Source organism: Vanessa cardui, chromosome 8, assembly GCF_905220365.1.
Source record: "Vanessa cardui chromosome 8, ilVanCard2.1, whole genome shotgun sequence".
In the NCBI taxonomy this organism is placed as follows: domain Eukaryota; kingdom Metazoa; phylum Arthropoda; class Insecta; order Lepidoptera; family Nymphalidae; genus Vanessa; species Vanessa cardui.
Window position 1 is genome coordinate 4,738,802 of NC_061130.1, and position 16,405 is coordinate 4,755,206.

The 16,405-nt window shown below is 30.8% G+C and overlaps 1 protein-coding gene across 1 annotated transcript in view; it reads right to left on the reverse strand.

Annotated features, from left to right (window-relative positions):
• The window catches only part of LOC124531936 (vesicular glutamate transporter 1), a 61,164-nt gene extending 58,984 nt beyond the window's left edge, over positions 1-2,180 (reverse strand). The window contains exon 1 of the mRNA XM_047106515.1: positions 1,786-2,180. The gene's annotated coding sequence lies outside the window, so the exon portion shown is untranslated. The remainder of the gene's footprint in view (positions 1-1,785) is intronic.
• Between the last annotated feature and the right edge of the window lie 14,225 nt (positions 2,181-16,405).

The following is a 16,405-nucleotide window of genomic DNA, read 5'->3' on the forward strand; positions in this document are numbered from 1 at the left end:
TGAAAAATCAACGTAGAGATACGTCACAGCGTAGCATCGTTAAAACTAATTATCGATATATGAGTGAAATCTAATAACTTTATAATATAAGTGAAATGGACTTGGACATACTACAGTAAAATATATCAAACCTTAAACAATCGTAACTAACAAAGGCAATATATATATTCCATTGGTAATACATCGCTTTAAACATAATCCGAACATTATCGACTACTGCACTATGCATGTGTGTACACAGTACGTAAATGTAAATCTGTATGTCTGTGTTAATACGTTTACAGGTAAGTGCAAACGGGCGGGTCGGCCGAGGCCCCGCCCCCTAGCATTGTCTACCATCGCAATCGCTCCAAATTGAATAAATTAAAGCCAAATTTAATAACTCTATTAAGTTTCTGCCGACATAAACAACTCTTGACGTTTGCTGGTCCAACGCTAACGGGGACGAACGTTTTATTAAATTAGTTCCGATGCTTAGCTGAGGGTCGTTGAAAGCTTTTTATATTGATTAATATTTTCACTGTTTATTGTAACTGACATTTATTTTGCCGTCGTTAATATATTGCACGAGTAACATTTGTTGTTTTCGAATATTTGATTATCTCATAATCACCGTTAATTTGTTTGTGAATCAAACTCTGTAATAGTATTCAATATTATAATCTTTTATTTTCGCAGTAGTTTTTCGCTGGACAGACATTCTTTCTTTTTTTTATTTTTCTTTTTTAATATCAAATTGAGACAGATTATACTAGACACAACAACGAAATAATTGTTTTGACGTATAGAAGCGTTCACTGTGTCAAAAAGTGTTAAGAAAGAATTATCAAAATACACTTTGTTTAATTAAGCATAAACATGCAATTTAAAAACTTCAATTTTCAAAATAAATAAAACATAAACATCTACCGTCAGATTATTACAATCTGCTATGTAGATAAAAAAGATAAACGTAATTACATTTATTTTTATAGAGTATACATATATTCTCCGATTAATAATCCTCCGATCCTAAATATCCGATTTTTATCACAAACCAACACTATGTCGGTCATTAATGCCTTATTTTTTAAATTTATTATTAAAAACTTTTTAATTCGTATACAATATATCAATGCACGATTATAACCACTTGGTTATTTTCATATTTTGAATCTGTTAATAAACTGATACGATTACGGAAATCTTTAAAGTAATTAAATTATTTTGTTTACTATACGGTCAATGTTTTATTATCAATAGTTACGATTTAATAATTATTATCAACCTATCAGTAATAATAAATAATTAGAATAATAGGTTTACATAGAAGAAATTTATTTAAATAACGCATATTATTTAAAAAAAAAAAATATAGTCCATTGTTAAAAATAATGAGTATACTACAATACAAGTTTTTGGATGCGCGTAAGAAAGACCACAGTGGCGTGCACTTGGAGAGGCCTATGTCCAGCAGTGGACAAAAACGGGCTGATGATGATGAATAAAAGTTAATAAATATCAGAATTTCCATGGTTATAATTTCTTAAATGTTCTGGTATATTCAAAGATATGAACAAAAAAAATTAGGTATAGAATATATTGTATTTTAATTGTAAAGAAATAATTATTAAAATATATTTTATTTTTCAAACGGTTAATAGGGCTTTAATTTCTTATTAGAAAAACATGCATCGGTTGCAGACTTGAGAAATATAAAAAGGCCATTTGCTTGCATTTGTACATCCATGCATTTAACTTGCATCCAGGTGCAGTGCATTGAGGAAAATTAAAAAAAAAACTTACCAAAATGACACGAAGATATGATAGTTTAAACTATATTACCCTAAAATATATTTAATCATACGTACTAGATATGTTAATTATAGTTTGATATGTCATATATTGATATTCTTTAGAATGGTTGTTGCATCATATACAATATCTCTTTGATGTTGTTAGAGAGAATAGAATTCAATATAATCTGCCAATTAATGGCTTTGAAACTGTCAAGGAATATAATGTTTGGAGTACCTACAGTTATGTACATGCCTCCGGAGGACATCACTCTTAAGGATTTTATACACCAACTGAACGAAATAGTCGCCTACCCGATCACTGTTTCACTTCATTGGAATTTATCAGCAATGTTTTTATTTAGTTCTTGCAGCGATATCACCCTTAAGAGTGATGCGCCCCCGGCAAACGCGCCACGTGACTGCCGGCTTTGCACAAGCTTTGTGTTTACATCCATCCCCATCCCCCGCTCCCCACCCCTGTTTTCTCATCCCCTCTTACCACTATTTTATTTTTACAAGATATATAAATTTACAACCACTATCCATAATGAAAATCCTACAAATCTTTATTGATATTATTATTGTAAATAAAATAAATATATTTAAAAAAATCGATTTCTACAACTAAAATAGCTAATATAATAGACAATACAATTTTTTAAAAAAAAATTATATGAATGTTTTATCTTTATTTAGTTGTTTAGAAAAAAATAAAGTGTCGTAGACTAATAAATCAGCAAAGTCACACACACGCAATATACTTTATATCATAATCATTAGAGTCGTTATTGTATAACAAATTGCTCCGTAATAAAATACCGGTATCGCTTTTGCCGGAGTGGAAACTGTGATAAGGAGCTTAATGCCGTAAAACACTATGTAGGGGAAGTGAACTGACTAGCAGCTACGATAACAGACAATGTAATAATATTATAAATATTATGTGAGTTTATGAGTCGAGATGGCCCAGTGGTTAGAACGCGTGCCTCTTAACCGATGATTGCGGGTTCAAACCCAGGCAAGTACCGCTGATTCATGTGCTTAATTTGTCTTTATAATTCATCTCGTACTCGGCGGTGAAGGAAAACATCGTAAGGAAACCTGCATGTGACAAATTTCATAGAAATTCTGCCACATGTGTATTCCACCAACCCGCATTGAAACAGCGTGGTGGAATATGTTCCAAACCTTCTCCTCTAAGGGAGAGGAGGCCTTTAGCCCAGCAGTGGGAATTTACAGGCTGTTGTTGTTGTTGTGAGTTACAAATAATAATATAAAATGTCGTTCAGTATGATATTCTACATAAATCACCGTTTAATACTTTCTATAATGTTATTTACGTGCTCGCCCAGGGTTTAATTTGTCGGTTGAAATTGCTCTGAGCCGAGATGGCCCATTGGTTAAAACGCCTGCATCTTAATCGATGATCGCGGGTTTAAAAGCAGACAAGTACAAACGAATTGCCATGCCATACCAATCAATTTGGTTGTATTTCATCCAGTGCTGAATGCAAGAACAACATCGTACAGAAACCTGCGCTGTCTAATTTTACGCTGTCACATCCACCAACCCGTATTGGAACAGCGTGATGGAATCATAACCTTCTCCATATCAGTTGGTCCACTTAGTCCAGAGATAATTACAGGCTTTTATTTTTTATTTTAAATGAACTGAGTATATTTTTAGAGTAAAATTTTTCCTCACGATTTCCTCCGTCACCGCCAAGCACGAGATTAATTAAAAACACTTTAAACAGTAAAAATTCCGTGGTACCCAAGGACTGAACCTGCAATCTTCGATTAGGTTACACGTATTCAACACTGAGCTATCTAGAGCTTATGATATACTTTATATAATAAAATTATCACAGACAACGGTATGTAATTCAACCCATAGTTGTCGTAAAAGTAAAATAGTGAGTGACTCTATGTACGACGTACGTGTCGATTCGTTTTGCTTGCAGATTGTAAAATATCCTACGATTTACGCAATAAAAATTTACAATTTACAATCAAACTTTGGGTATGGGTCAAAAAGTTAAAAATAACAGTTAGCAGGGTGAATAAGTGAGGATCGCCGATACTAGTATTAGGACAATGGGCCATCTCGGCTCACAGCAATTTCAACCGACAAATTAAACCCTGGGCGAGCACGTAAATAACATTATAGAAAGTATTAAACGGTGATTTATGTAGAATATCATACTGAACGACATTTTATATTATTATTTGTAATTAATAAACTCACAACAACAACAACAGCCTGTAAATTCCCACTGCTGAGCTAAAGGCCTCCTCTCCCTTTGAGGAGAAGGTTTGGAACATATTCCACCACGCTGCTCCAATGCGGGTTGGTGGAATACACATGTGGCAGAATTTCTATGAAATTTGTCACATGCAGGTTTCCTCAAGATGTTTTCCTTCACCGCTGAGCACAAGATGAATTATAAAGACAAATTAAGCACATGAAACAGCGGTGCTTGCCTGGGTTTGAACCCGCAATCATCGGTTAAGATGCATGTGTTCTAACCACTGCGCGATCTCGACTCCCACTTAGACGATGTATCCTCATTTTGTTTAACAATTTTCACAAATTTTGTGTTGAAGACTGTAAGCTCATAAATAAATATTATATAAATACAAAAATTAAATCACCCTCTACATTATCGCACAACAGTTTCATAAATTACATTTATTAAATTATTTTGGACTACGTAAATAGTTTGCTTTTTGAACAACGCAATATCATCGACTACTGCTAAGATATTAAATGAATTTTACTATTTAACTTTATTATTTAACTTAGTGCACTTAGCTCTACTTACAAATACTACATTGAAATCATTCTAACTTGAATAAAAAAAATTTAACAAAAAGAAAAACCGACTTCAACCAAAACCCTATTTTAAAACAAATGAATATGCACTAAAAAGTAATAAAAATAATTGCGTATTCAACATATTTTTAGAGTCCTCCTAAGTAAATGAAATGAAAAATATAAGACTACTTAAAAGAAAGAAGCGATAAAAGTGTCTTGATTGACCCAGTATATTGTCGTATATAAGGTAATTTGTAAAAAACATATTTGTTAAAGTATTCTCATATTATTTTTTGATAGATATACTATAGGGTTTTCTTGGCTGACACCGACTCCAAATATAGCAATAATTATAACTACATTATAGAATCGTAAATCGACTTTTAAGTAGTCTCATATTTTGTGCAAATTTAAGACTTATACCGTTTTCATAAGGATACCATCATCGGAACAGGATAAAATTAAAATGGAACCACACGGAAAGCACTACCTTTCAAACAAAAAAAACATTAAAATCGGTCTACACAGTGAAAAGTTATGAGATAAGAAACATTTAAAAAAAAAAAAGTTTGTTTCCCTACAAGTTAATTCTCGTTACTTCTGGTCTATATTGCTTAACCGGGCTATAGGAACTTTTTATTCCGCGCAAATATAAAAAGAACATCTAGCAAATGCCTAAACGTCAGTAAAATAATTACTAGCTCAGATGTCCATGACACAAGACCGCAGTGCGCCGTCCCTAAATTAAATGAAACAGGCAATTAAAGAATGATGTAAATCAGTGTAGAAGCCTACACGTATACTGAGTGGTCTCCTTTTGGTTGAATTGCACTGCTGCGCACTTATACATACCTAATACCATAAGTTATTATTTTATTTTTTTTATCCCTTTGGTTTTTAATTATTTGTTTTGTGTATAATTTTTGTATTACATAGAATATGTGTCGTTTTGTTCTGTTTTAATTACTATATACTTTGTGTCTGTAGTAGTGTAATTTATTCAGCCAATAAATATTGTTATTATTATTATAATTCAATTCTTCAAATGTTACAACTTTCATGTAATTTATATAATGAGATATTTTGTATTACTTATTTATTTATTTATTTATTTAGGGACAACCAACAGAAGTTACAACATTAGTAATTGCATAAAAGATGTTCTTAGACTAAGAATTAGTTGCACTTCCAATTACAGGTTATCACAGCATGCGTGAATAATTAAGATACAAAAAAAAAAAAAAAGTAAATATGATTAAGTTACAAGAGACATCAAAATTATTAATTAAATATAAAATAATAATACGTACCTACTTCGTCGAATGGGACCAGGAACACTTCGTGATTACGATGCCTGAGCTCGTGCTGTCTTCGTCTCCCTTGATTTGACTTTTCTTTTATGTATTTGTACTTCCCATAACAGTTTCGTTTACACTATCTTCCTTATGAAAAATAAAATCATGAAATCAATGATAAGAATTTTATTTGCGGTGTTCTGGAATTTGACAGTTAACAAATCTGCATTTTAAGTGACAATCGCATGCAACATATAACAATTATTTATTTTTTTATCTCTTTACTAATCGAAGTATACCTTTGGTCACATTATGTTCGACTAATGGGTTTTTGTCATAAAGCTATTATTGACGGCACGTTATTAGTCACACGCAACGAAATTATAAACTCCGCTCATTTTAAGCGTTACAGTACACAACACGTCATTTAATAAGCTTAAATAACGATTATTATTTGATATTTGCCACAGTTATTGCGTCACGTTATGAGTGCCATAAAAAAGATCGTACTGGGCAGCAAAAGTTATGTCTAAATTGATAATTCCTTTCTCATATATTTATTAATTGTTTTTTAGTAGTTTTTAAATTTAGAAGTTAACTTAGGTTAGGATAGATGTTGATTTCTTTTTAACCGACTTCAAAAAAAGGAGGAGGTTCTCAATTCGTCGGGGCCTTTTTTTTATTTTTTATGTATGTTACCGAATTACTCGAAGATGGCTGGGCCGATTTTGACAATTCTTTTTTTGTTTGAAAGGGCATGTTTTACAGGTGGTCCCATTGTCAGGAGATCAGGATCTGATGATGGGATCCTGGAGAAATCGAGGGAACTCCTCAAATTTTATAGGCAAACCTATAGTGATTTCGGTTTTATTCGAAGTGCCTTGGTCATATGCTCACGAAAAGTGACATTTGATGAAGTGGAACTGATGATGAAGACCACAACTGGTAATCAGAACCTATTAGTAAGTAACTATTTTACGGGTTTAGTTCTATTTCTTTAAGATAGTCGTCAAGCAATTGATGTTAGTAAACATGCCTATGATGAAGTCTAGCTTATGGTGGACTACCAGGAGAACTCCTCATCTCATCCTCAATGATTAACAGCATTGCATCGGGAAAAAATGGTATTGTCTAATTGGCGATAAGCAGTTAACATTAGGCTATTGTAACTTAGGTAACGCTTAATTTGAGTTGCAGTCCACATCGTATTGAAACGGCGTTCAGTTATGTTTAGAGTCGAAAGCCGAAATGTACTGAGTATAATAAAGTGAATGCCAAACACTACCAATTGTAATTATAAATAGCAAAACAACACTGAAAAGCAGTAAATAAATTTTTATAAATAAAAAAAACCGCCTTCAAAAATGAACTAAAAAGAAACACCTTTTGAAGTCGGTGCCAACAAAGTAAATAAATTCCTATATTGAAATCATTTAATTTGTATCGATAGTAAGGTTTGTCTAATGGTGTCATCTATACAATAAATAGATTTAGTTTTTGTATGTATGTATTGTGTATTATGTAGGTACCTATATTAGCAATGTTGGCACCGACTTTGAGAGGTGATTAAAAAATCGTAAATTGTTTATGGATGTAACTGATTATTTTTTTCTTTTTAGTTCATTTTTGAAGGCGGTTTTTTTTATTTATAAAAATTTATTGTGCCTACTGTGATCTTTTTTAAGTAATTGTGTATTAAAATTACTTAACGAAGATCACAGTAGGAATATTAGAATATAATTTTACTATTGTTAAATAATATTATTATGATCATTGTATACACTGTTGAAAAACCAAAAATAAATAATTTATGATCCAATGTATACTGGTATTTTACCTAGAGACCATGGGTTCTACGTGCAAGGTCCAATGTATTTTTCATAAATTAGACCTATAATAAAATAAATAATGCTTTTACAAGTATTAACCTAAGAAATAAGCCTATAATTCCACTTACTCACCAATAAAACCGGAGCACAACAATAATAAATACCTAGTAATGCTTAGCAGTTTAATATGTGGTCTCTGCCTAGATAGGTTTGCAAAAAGCAAGGGACATAACCTCTCCGACTTTAAGATCAGTAGCCTAATAGCTATGTAAGAAAAATGTAAAGTCAAAATTTCATATGACGCCTTATTTATGGGCAGCGGTGACACTTACCATTCGATATGCCGATCCGTCTACATACGCCGAAAATAAAATCGAACAAAGAAAATTTTGATTTATGTAAATACGTCAATTTGAAATGAATGAACCCTTCAAAGCTTCGTCAGGTGAACTACAGATAACGAGGCAATCATAACTGATGTTTACGTCTCTTCAAAGCTCCAATTAGAGCGGCTTAGAGCTAAGAAGCTTTACGGTCGTAGGCTGCGAATGGCCGGATTTGTAATATACCAGTAACTGAATCTGTAAATTTTCTTTATTTATTTAAATATAAATTAAAAAAATAATCAATCTTTTAGACATACTTACCCTTTGTTATCGTTTTTTTTAATAAAAAAATTTCACCTGAATGCATACAAAATACGTCAAATTGTCTAAAATAATTTGACTATTTTTTACCAAATCAATGATCTTTTAAATAAACTTCGTTCATTCATGACAGTTAAGTATTCTTTTAATGAGGATCACTCAAAAGATATTTTTAATATCAAACGAAATAAATGTAAGAAGATTATTACTCAAGGAACATTTTCATTTTCTTATCAAAGATTTGTGTATAGAAAATCTCTTTGTAAATGTAATCATTTGTCAAGCAACTTCAAACTTGAAAATATTGAAAGCATTAACGAACTGCCCGAGGATATATTAATGTGAGCCTGCATTCATCACCATGGTATTGAGCTATGAATAACCGAAAATAATCTCCGCGGGGCTCTATGGAAAAATAGTCAGGAGAAGGGAAGGGGGACTCAGAACAACGGCCTCGTTACGCCACTTCCGGCGGATGTCGCCTCGTGATGTATTGTTGTCGGCTCGAAGGGTGGACACCGATGTTTTCATTTTGACGCAAACATTAATATTTTCGATAGTCATACCTCATATATTTCAAAACAAACATCAAACAAATGAAGTCGGCACTAAGATAACTGTGAATTTTACACATTTCGAATCTCATTTAAAATATATTGGATTACTTATTTCTCCACCTCAATATATATTTTTTAAATTTAGAATTATACAAACAAAAAAAACAAAGAAGTCATCGTAAGAACATCACTTGAGCTTCCATGACAATTAAGAGGGCGGAAATCTATTTGAGACTATGTGACTTTGAAGGGTAAAGACCTGAAAGTCGTACAAATAATAATTATACGAAATAATTACACATCTCAGACGTCGCCGCAGCTGTCAGTGTATGGGAAAGTAATAATGTGGATGCGACCGAGGTGTCTTTTCGGTCCGAGCCCCTCGGGAAATCACAGTAATCCGCGGCGTCGACGACGCGTCGACGCTAAATCTGTCGATCGAACCTAGTGCTGGGAAATGTCACATTACGATGACATCATATAAGGAAAAGCAATTAAACATAAGCACAAAGAAAATGAATAGTACAGGACATGTCAATTAAATTGTCACTTAATTCATCTAGAAATCCTTATAAATATTATTATATACCTTTTTTCCTTTCTTTCCTCTACCTAAACAAAAGAAAAAGATTTAGAATATATGTTATAATAAAGTCAGGGTAAATTACATACATATATAATTGTAATTAATTAACACGATTGTATTTTTTATTGTTGAAAAGACTAACTACTGAATATCTTGCCGCTTCTTCTCGGTAGCATCTACTTTCCGAACCACCACTGGTTCGGCAAGCTTCACTTGAAATAGTTGTTAAATGACGATTCAAAAGTTCTTTTAAAATCCTACTTGAATAAAGTATATTTCGATATTGATTTTAAGGTTGCTTGGAAGAGATCACTGTTTTAGCGATAAGGCGGCTTGTGCATCTTTCTTGATTTTGACTAAACTATGTGATTAATGGTACAATAAAGAGTATTTTGATTTATTTGATTTGAATATTTCAATTATTTTAAAACATATTCCAGCATTTTTCTAATTCGTTATAAAAAAATTGAAAGAAACATGACGTTTTAAATTTTTATAGACACGTATATATATGAGTTTTTGAATATTGTGCTTAAGGAATTTATTTATTTATTTCCATGTAACCTCTTATCGATTATGCCGTACTTAAACAGATCACATCTCTACAAAACCGCGTCTGGAACCAGGGATCTCCGTGAATGGGCTCTGATGAATCATGCTCATTCACGTGGAACGATGTACAAGGCATTAAAACCCCGATAAGAGCCTTAGAAAGGGGTTTTTCGAATGCGTAAGAAGTTTATTTTTCACGGAATACCTATATTTAATCGATACATACGATTTGAACACGAGTTAAAAACTACTTTCAATTTATAGACACGAAACTTTATTATCTATGAGTTTGTTTATTTTAATTATTATAATTTAGACCATAATTTAATTATACAATTATTTTACTTAGTTATTTTATAATCTGCAATTTTATTGTTAAAATATATTGCCTTATCTATAAAGGACGAAATGTAATAGATATCTATATACTTAATTATGTATTAATATATAAAAAAACATTTAAAAAAACTGCATTGTATACACAAAATTGATTATTACGATTAAATATAAAAATGTCGTACACCAACTACCTAAAATTTTATCATGGCGGATAAATAATGAAGTTAATTAAAAAACGACGAAATATCGATGTGTCAACGTCGTTTCCTACTTAGCGATAACGAGTTTTAGCCACCTCAGCTCTAATAACCGAAATGACAATTACGAGTGAGAGACAGCCAGACTCATAATTCTTCATTATCTCTGGCCAAGTTGCTTGAAACTTTGATAAGTCGATACGATACTGAACAAGCTTAAAGATTATCCCATGATCCACCCTCACATTATCTGTTTTATGGAATTTTCTGTAGTATAAACTTTCCATTTTAAAATAAAGTAATAAAATTATTATTCTATAATTATATTTATTAGACCGTTTTTAATTAACTGCATTTTATATACAATTATCAAATTTAAGTAGTTTTATTATGTATCAAACAGCAACTATTGTATTGAACAAATTATATGATTACAATATAATTAAATGCTATGTGTATTATTTGTCTATTATGAAGGAGAAAGGAATAACAATTATATCAATTTTGAAACGAAGAGTTCTTAATAAATAAATTTATCTGAAGACAAAACTATGGGCTGATGATTTGGATTTAACTTATAGATAGATTATAAATTTATACTAATATTATAAATGCGAAAGTGACTCTGTCTGTCTGACTGTCTTTTGTTTATTACGGCCAAAGTTTTAATATTCATTAAAATAATAATTTTCAGTAAAGACGCCTGGATTTAGGCTCGAGTTCCATCACAGGACACTAATTGTTATAAAAGCAAAGTCATAAATCTATTTATTTGAAAAGAGTAACTGTGGGAGTTTCTTGCCGTTCTTCTCGCTGGAGGCTGCTGTCCAAAACGTTTGTAATATATAAATATTGACGATTCAAAAACGCTTCATTGCTACTTGAATAAAATTGATTTGATTTTATTTGATTTGCTTTGAAATCACTAGAGCGAAAATGATGAAATTCGTTAGGAAGCAAGCTTGAACTTCAACAACAAAGGGTACTTTTTTATGCCTAATAATTGATGTAAAACTATATATATATATATATATATATATATATATATATATATATATATATATATATATATATATATATATATATAATATGTATATAAACATTATACGTGTAGGTATATACTAGACATGATTATAACATCTTAATGAATAACTTTATACTGAAAAAAGAAGGTTTCTCATTAAAAGTTCAGACTCATTAAACTACAACGACAATGTGATAATGTTACCAATTAAAAAAAGTCGCTATCAATAATATTATATTTTAGGTAGCAAGTTTTTTTATGGAGACATTACAATAAATACTATACAGGTAAATTTAGTGCTATTATAAAAAATATGTATGCCTATATTTGAAATGAAACAAAAACAGTATGTCCTTTTTAGGTCATTTACTTAAGTTATAAACAGTTTTAATCATTACCACTTTTATCACAATTCCATATGGATAGTTTATTTAAGCTTATAATAAGATTGTAGTGTAAATTGAAGATACAAAAACTCTTTTTAAAAAACTCTTTAATTCCTGGTTATATTGTATTTAGTCCTTGTCTATGTCAATACAAGTTATAAAATAATTCCTTCTTTAAGACAATGTATTAATATTTTCTTTTTTTAGTTTCATTCGGGATTTACAAACAAAATAAGCTAAGCGTGCTAAGTAGGTACTCCTTGGCCTTTTATACTTGCAGGAGTATAATTTTGTAGAAATTAATTACTACACATGAAATCATTATGCATGTTTTTATGAATGTTATTTAAACAAATATCTGACGTTACTATAAATATTACAAAAAGAAATCGCCAATATTATGTTAAAATTAACGCAATACGGTAATAGTCAATAGGATAGCGTGCGTTTTTCTGTTACAAATTTCTCTTGCCTCACGGAATTATTGGGATAATATTTGGTAATGATTTACTAAAAAAAAGTGTCATATGGTGGATTGTTTTAGGTTTATCATTACTGAATGAGAAGTGCGTGTGTAATGATAACATTTTTGATTGAGACAAATTTAACATATGATCTGAAAGTGATGGGAAAGTTAATTATTTATACTATATCCAATCCAGATTATCAATGCGAATGGTTAATGAACGACTCCCATTACTTCTATAATTGCAAAAAAAAAACTACATGCAATATTAATGTAAGACGTCAATACATTGGTTTAAAAAACTTGTAAGTACATTAATTGAAAAAAGAATCTAACATATAATATGTTAGAAAGAATAAATCATTATCAATACGATTGGTTCATGAATTGTCCCTTACTTTTATAATTACATTATTTATTATTAGCGCGTGTGATCTAAAGGATTGTACATTAATTGAAAACAAAAAGAAACGTTTAAAAAATCTATCATATTAATAAAAATGTATATCATTCCGTCACAGCGAATAATTTGTTCATTGATATTTGTACAGCATTCCATTAAAAGCCCACGCGAATTGCAATAAATCCGACACAAAGCTGTTTGAAGCACGCATCAGCAATCAGTGCGCGTATCCATCATTATCATATTGAGCGCGATTGAAATACGGAACTAGGGATTGCCTGAAGGCGCAACGATATTACTGTTTGCCTTCGACAAATATTTGGCCGGCCGGCCCGCCCCGCTACTTACTGGAGTTAAATCAATATTTAAATAATTTCAAACTTTGATTAATTTGCAGAGATATTGTTTGCACTGATGTCGTCAGAGTCGGATTATTAACGTATTAAATGATAAAAATACGGCTTAGTGTCACGTTTCACTCGTATTTTTAAATTTCGGACTCTACGCATTTTACTCTAGTAAAGTATTTCTATAGAGGTAAAGTTAATATTTTTATAGAAATGTTTGATTCTGTTTATGTTTAGAAAATTATTTTTCATCATCAGCCTGTAAAGTTCCCAAAGCTGGGCTAAGGCCTCTTCTCCCTTTTTAGGAGAAGGTTTTGGAACAAATTCCAATACGCAGTTCCAATGCGGGTTGATGGAATACACACGTGGCAGAATATCTATGAAATTAGATAGATGCAAGTTTCTTCACGATGTTTTCCTTCACCGCCGAGCACTTGATGAATTATAAACACAAAGTAAGCACATGAATATTTAGCGGTGCTTGCCTGGGTTTGAACCCGCACACATTCTAACGACTGGGCCATCTCGGCTCTTGAAAATTGTAAATTATTTAAGCGATAAATATTAAAATTATACTATTGCTGTAAGCTTTTATTTGAGTCAATGCAATTTCGTTTATTTTGCAAATACATTTAATAATAAAGAATTACAATCATTACCTCCAACTAACTCGATAGGGGCTAATAAATACATATTAGTAAAAATCGTCGAAAACTGTCAGTATAGACTAAAAGAATTTCACACTCTAAACTGTTGCTATTAACCGGTTTTAGGGCGTGAATGTTTTATATGCCCCGGTGTCGGTCGCGTCCCTAGGGAAGGGTACATACTAAACTCTACTAGCACTTAATTACGGGGAAGCAGAGACGACAGGACTGCATTTTAATTAACATTACGCAGTGATTCTCAGAATGGTCTCCTTTATATTCAAATTTGAAATAAGAATGGAGAAAATGAGATAAACTGATAACTGTATCTGAATACCAAATAGGAGTAAGCGTGTTTCAATAACAGACCGTAGAAATTCTAACCAACTTACTTAAGACTTCCGTAGCGGCGGGAACAAAGTAGCCTAGAGGAGAGAATATTCTTTAAAGAATTTAAATAAATTTCACTATGGGGAGGGAGCAGCGTCCCGTTACAAAGAGGAAAACGGAGCTAATAAAAATACCGGAATAAAAACGTGCCATTTTAAAGCAGTGTCAAATGGACATAAAACCCCTGTTTTAAATTCAGTTCCGTGTAACAAATATGGCGATAAAGAGGGTTGAGGGGACTCCCGAATAACATCCTTAAGATTTGCTGACTAAATCTATATAATGATACATTATATTATTTTAAAATAATTATAGAGATTGCTTTATCTTCTACGTTAATTATGTAGGAATTTATGCGTTTATTAATTAATTTATTATTATAATTATACCTATATTTATCCTACTATAAACCCTAGTTTAATTCATTTGAATTGAAACAGGTAAGTTGAGTTACATAATTTTAAATATACGCAATTTTTTTTTTTATTTTATGTACCAAATAAAAACAACAATTTTTTTAAATGACTAATCTTTATTCGTTTTTTTTTTTCTTTTTTAAATACATCTATGGCTGTTGGCTATGGTCTCGGCGGCAAATTCCGAGCCAGGGTCAGAAAGCGACGATTCGTCACAGGGTCACAAAACCATTAATTTCTATAGAAAACTACATTGGACGCTTTTACAGCACTTTCGATAACATCAAAACTACATTAGAGATGTATTTTTCAAAGGACCAAAAACTAAGAATAAATCGTTGAATGTACCTTATAAATATTTATGCCTAATTTTGTTTGTTTTTTATATAACAACGACCAAAAATTTCTATAATATTTTCAGGACATATATTTCAAAATTTCATTGATGAATGTATTTGATTTAAATTGTTTATGGAACTGGAAGCTACACTTACAATTAAATCGTTTTGTAAGCATTGCTCGTCAGATATATAAATAGTACTTTATTACCATTAATATTCTCATAAGAAGTTTTAATTTATATTATATAATATACAATAAATTTATATTATACAGTGGTAAATAATAAAATAAAAATATGCAATAAATATAAACACTTTTTTTTAAAATAAATGATTTTTTATATAAAGTGGTTTATAGAGACGAGATGACCCAGTGGTTAGAACATACTCCCTAAATTTTCATGTGGTTGATTTGTGTTCGTTCATTCATTTTGTGCTCAGCGGTGAAGGAAAACATAGTGAGGAAACGCATTGGAGCAGCATGGGGGAATATGATCCAAAACCTTCTCCTCGAAGGCGGAGGAGGCCTTAGCCCAGCAGTGGGAAACTTACAGGCTGTTGTTGTTATTTATATAAATTGATTTAAAAAAAGCAAAAGATTTTTATACAACAAATGAAAAAAAAAATCGTTTATAATTATAAAGTTTTGGGTTGACAAACATAAATAAGCCGATTTGATACCATTGCATTGTTTACTAAATAAGATTTAAAAAAAATCATTAAACTTAGAAAAAATATATCTATAAATTAAATTCATTGTATCAAGTTTAAAATTAAGTTAAGGTATTGATTTCAACATTTGATGACTATAAAAAAAATGAACATTTATACTTTCAAGATTTTTCGAGAGGCATTACCGATAAAAAACCAATCAACTTTTTTAAAACAAATTTTAAATAAAGTTTCCATTTCACATCCGCATCAAGATAACGATTTGCTTGGATATAAATTTATTACATAGGTACATTATGCTATAAACTAAGTTACTCTAACAAACAAAAGCCAACATAGCAACAAAGGGTATATTAAATTTATAATAAATTTAAGAAATATTTTTACATTCGTGTTTGAATAAACCAATATGGCATACCAACCATACCAATATATTCTTAAATTTATCGATCAAGCAGTAAATATAATTATTAGTTATTACATATATAATATATTAAACTGACTGTGCTAATAATGGTATTTCAAACTAAAATGAAAATTAAATAATAACACATTATTTGGGGACATTGATTTTTAATTTAATTAAGATATTTATGATGTATTTTGTTTTAAATGCATACAGTAAAAACAAAATATTACATGAAACAAAAATTACTTTACAACAAGATTAAAGTGCCCATACAAAAAAGTAAACCATTAATTTGATATTAATAGTT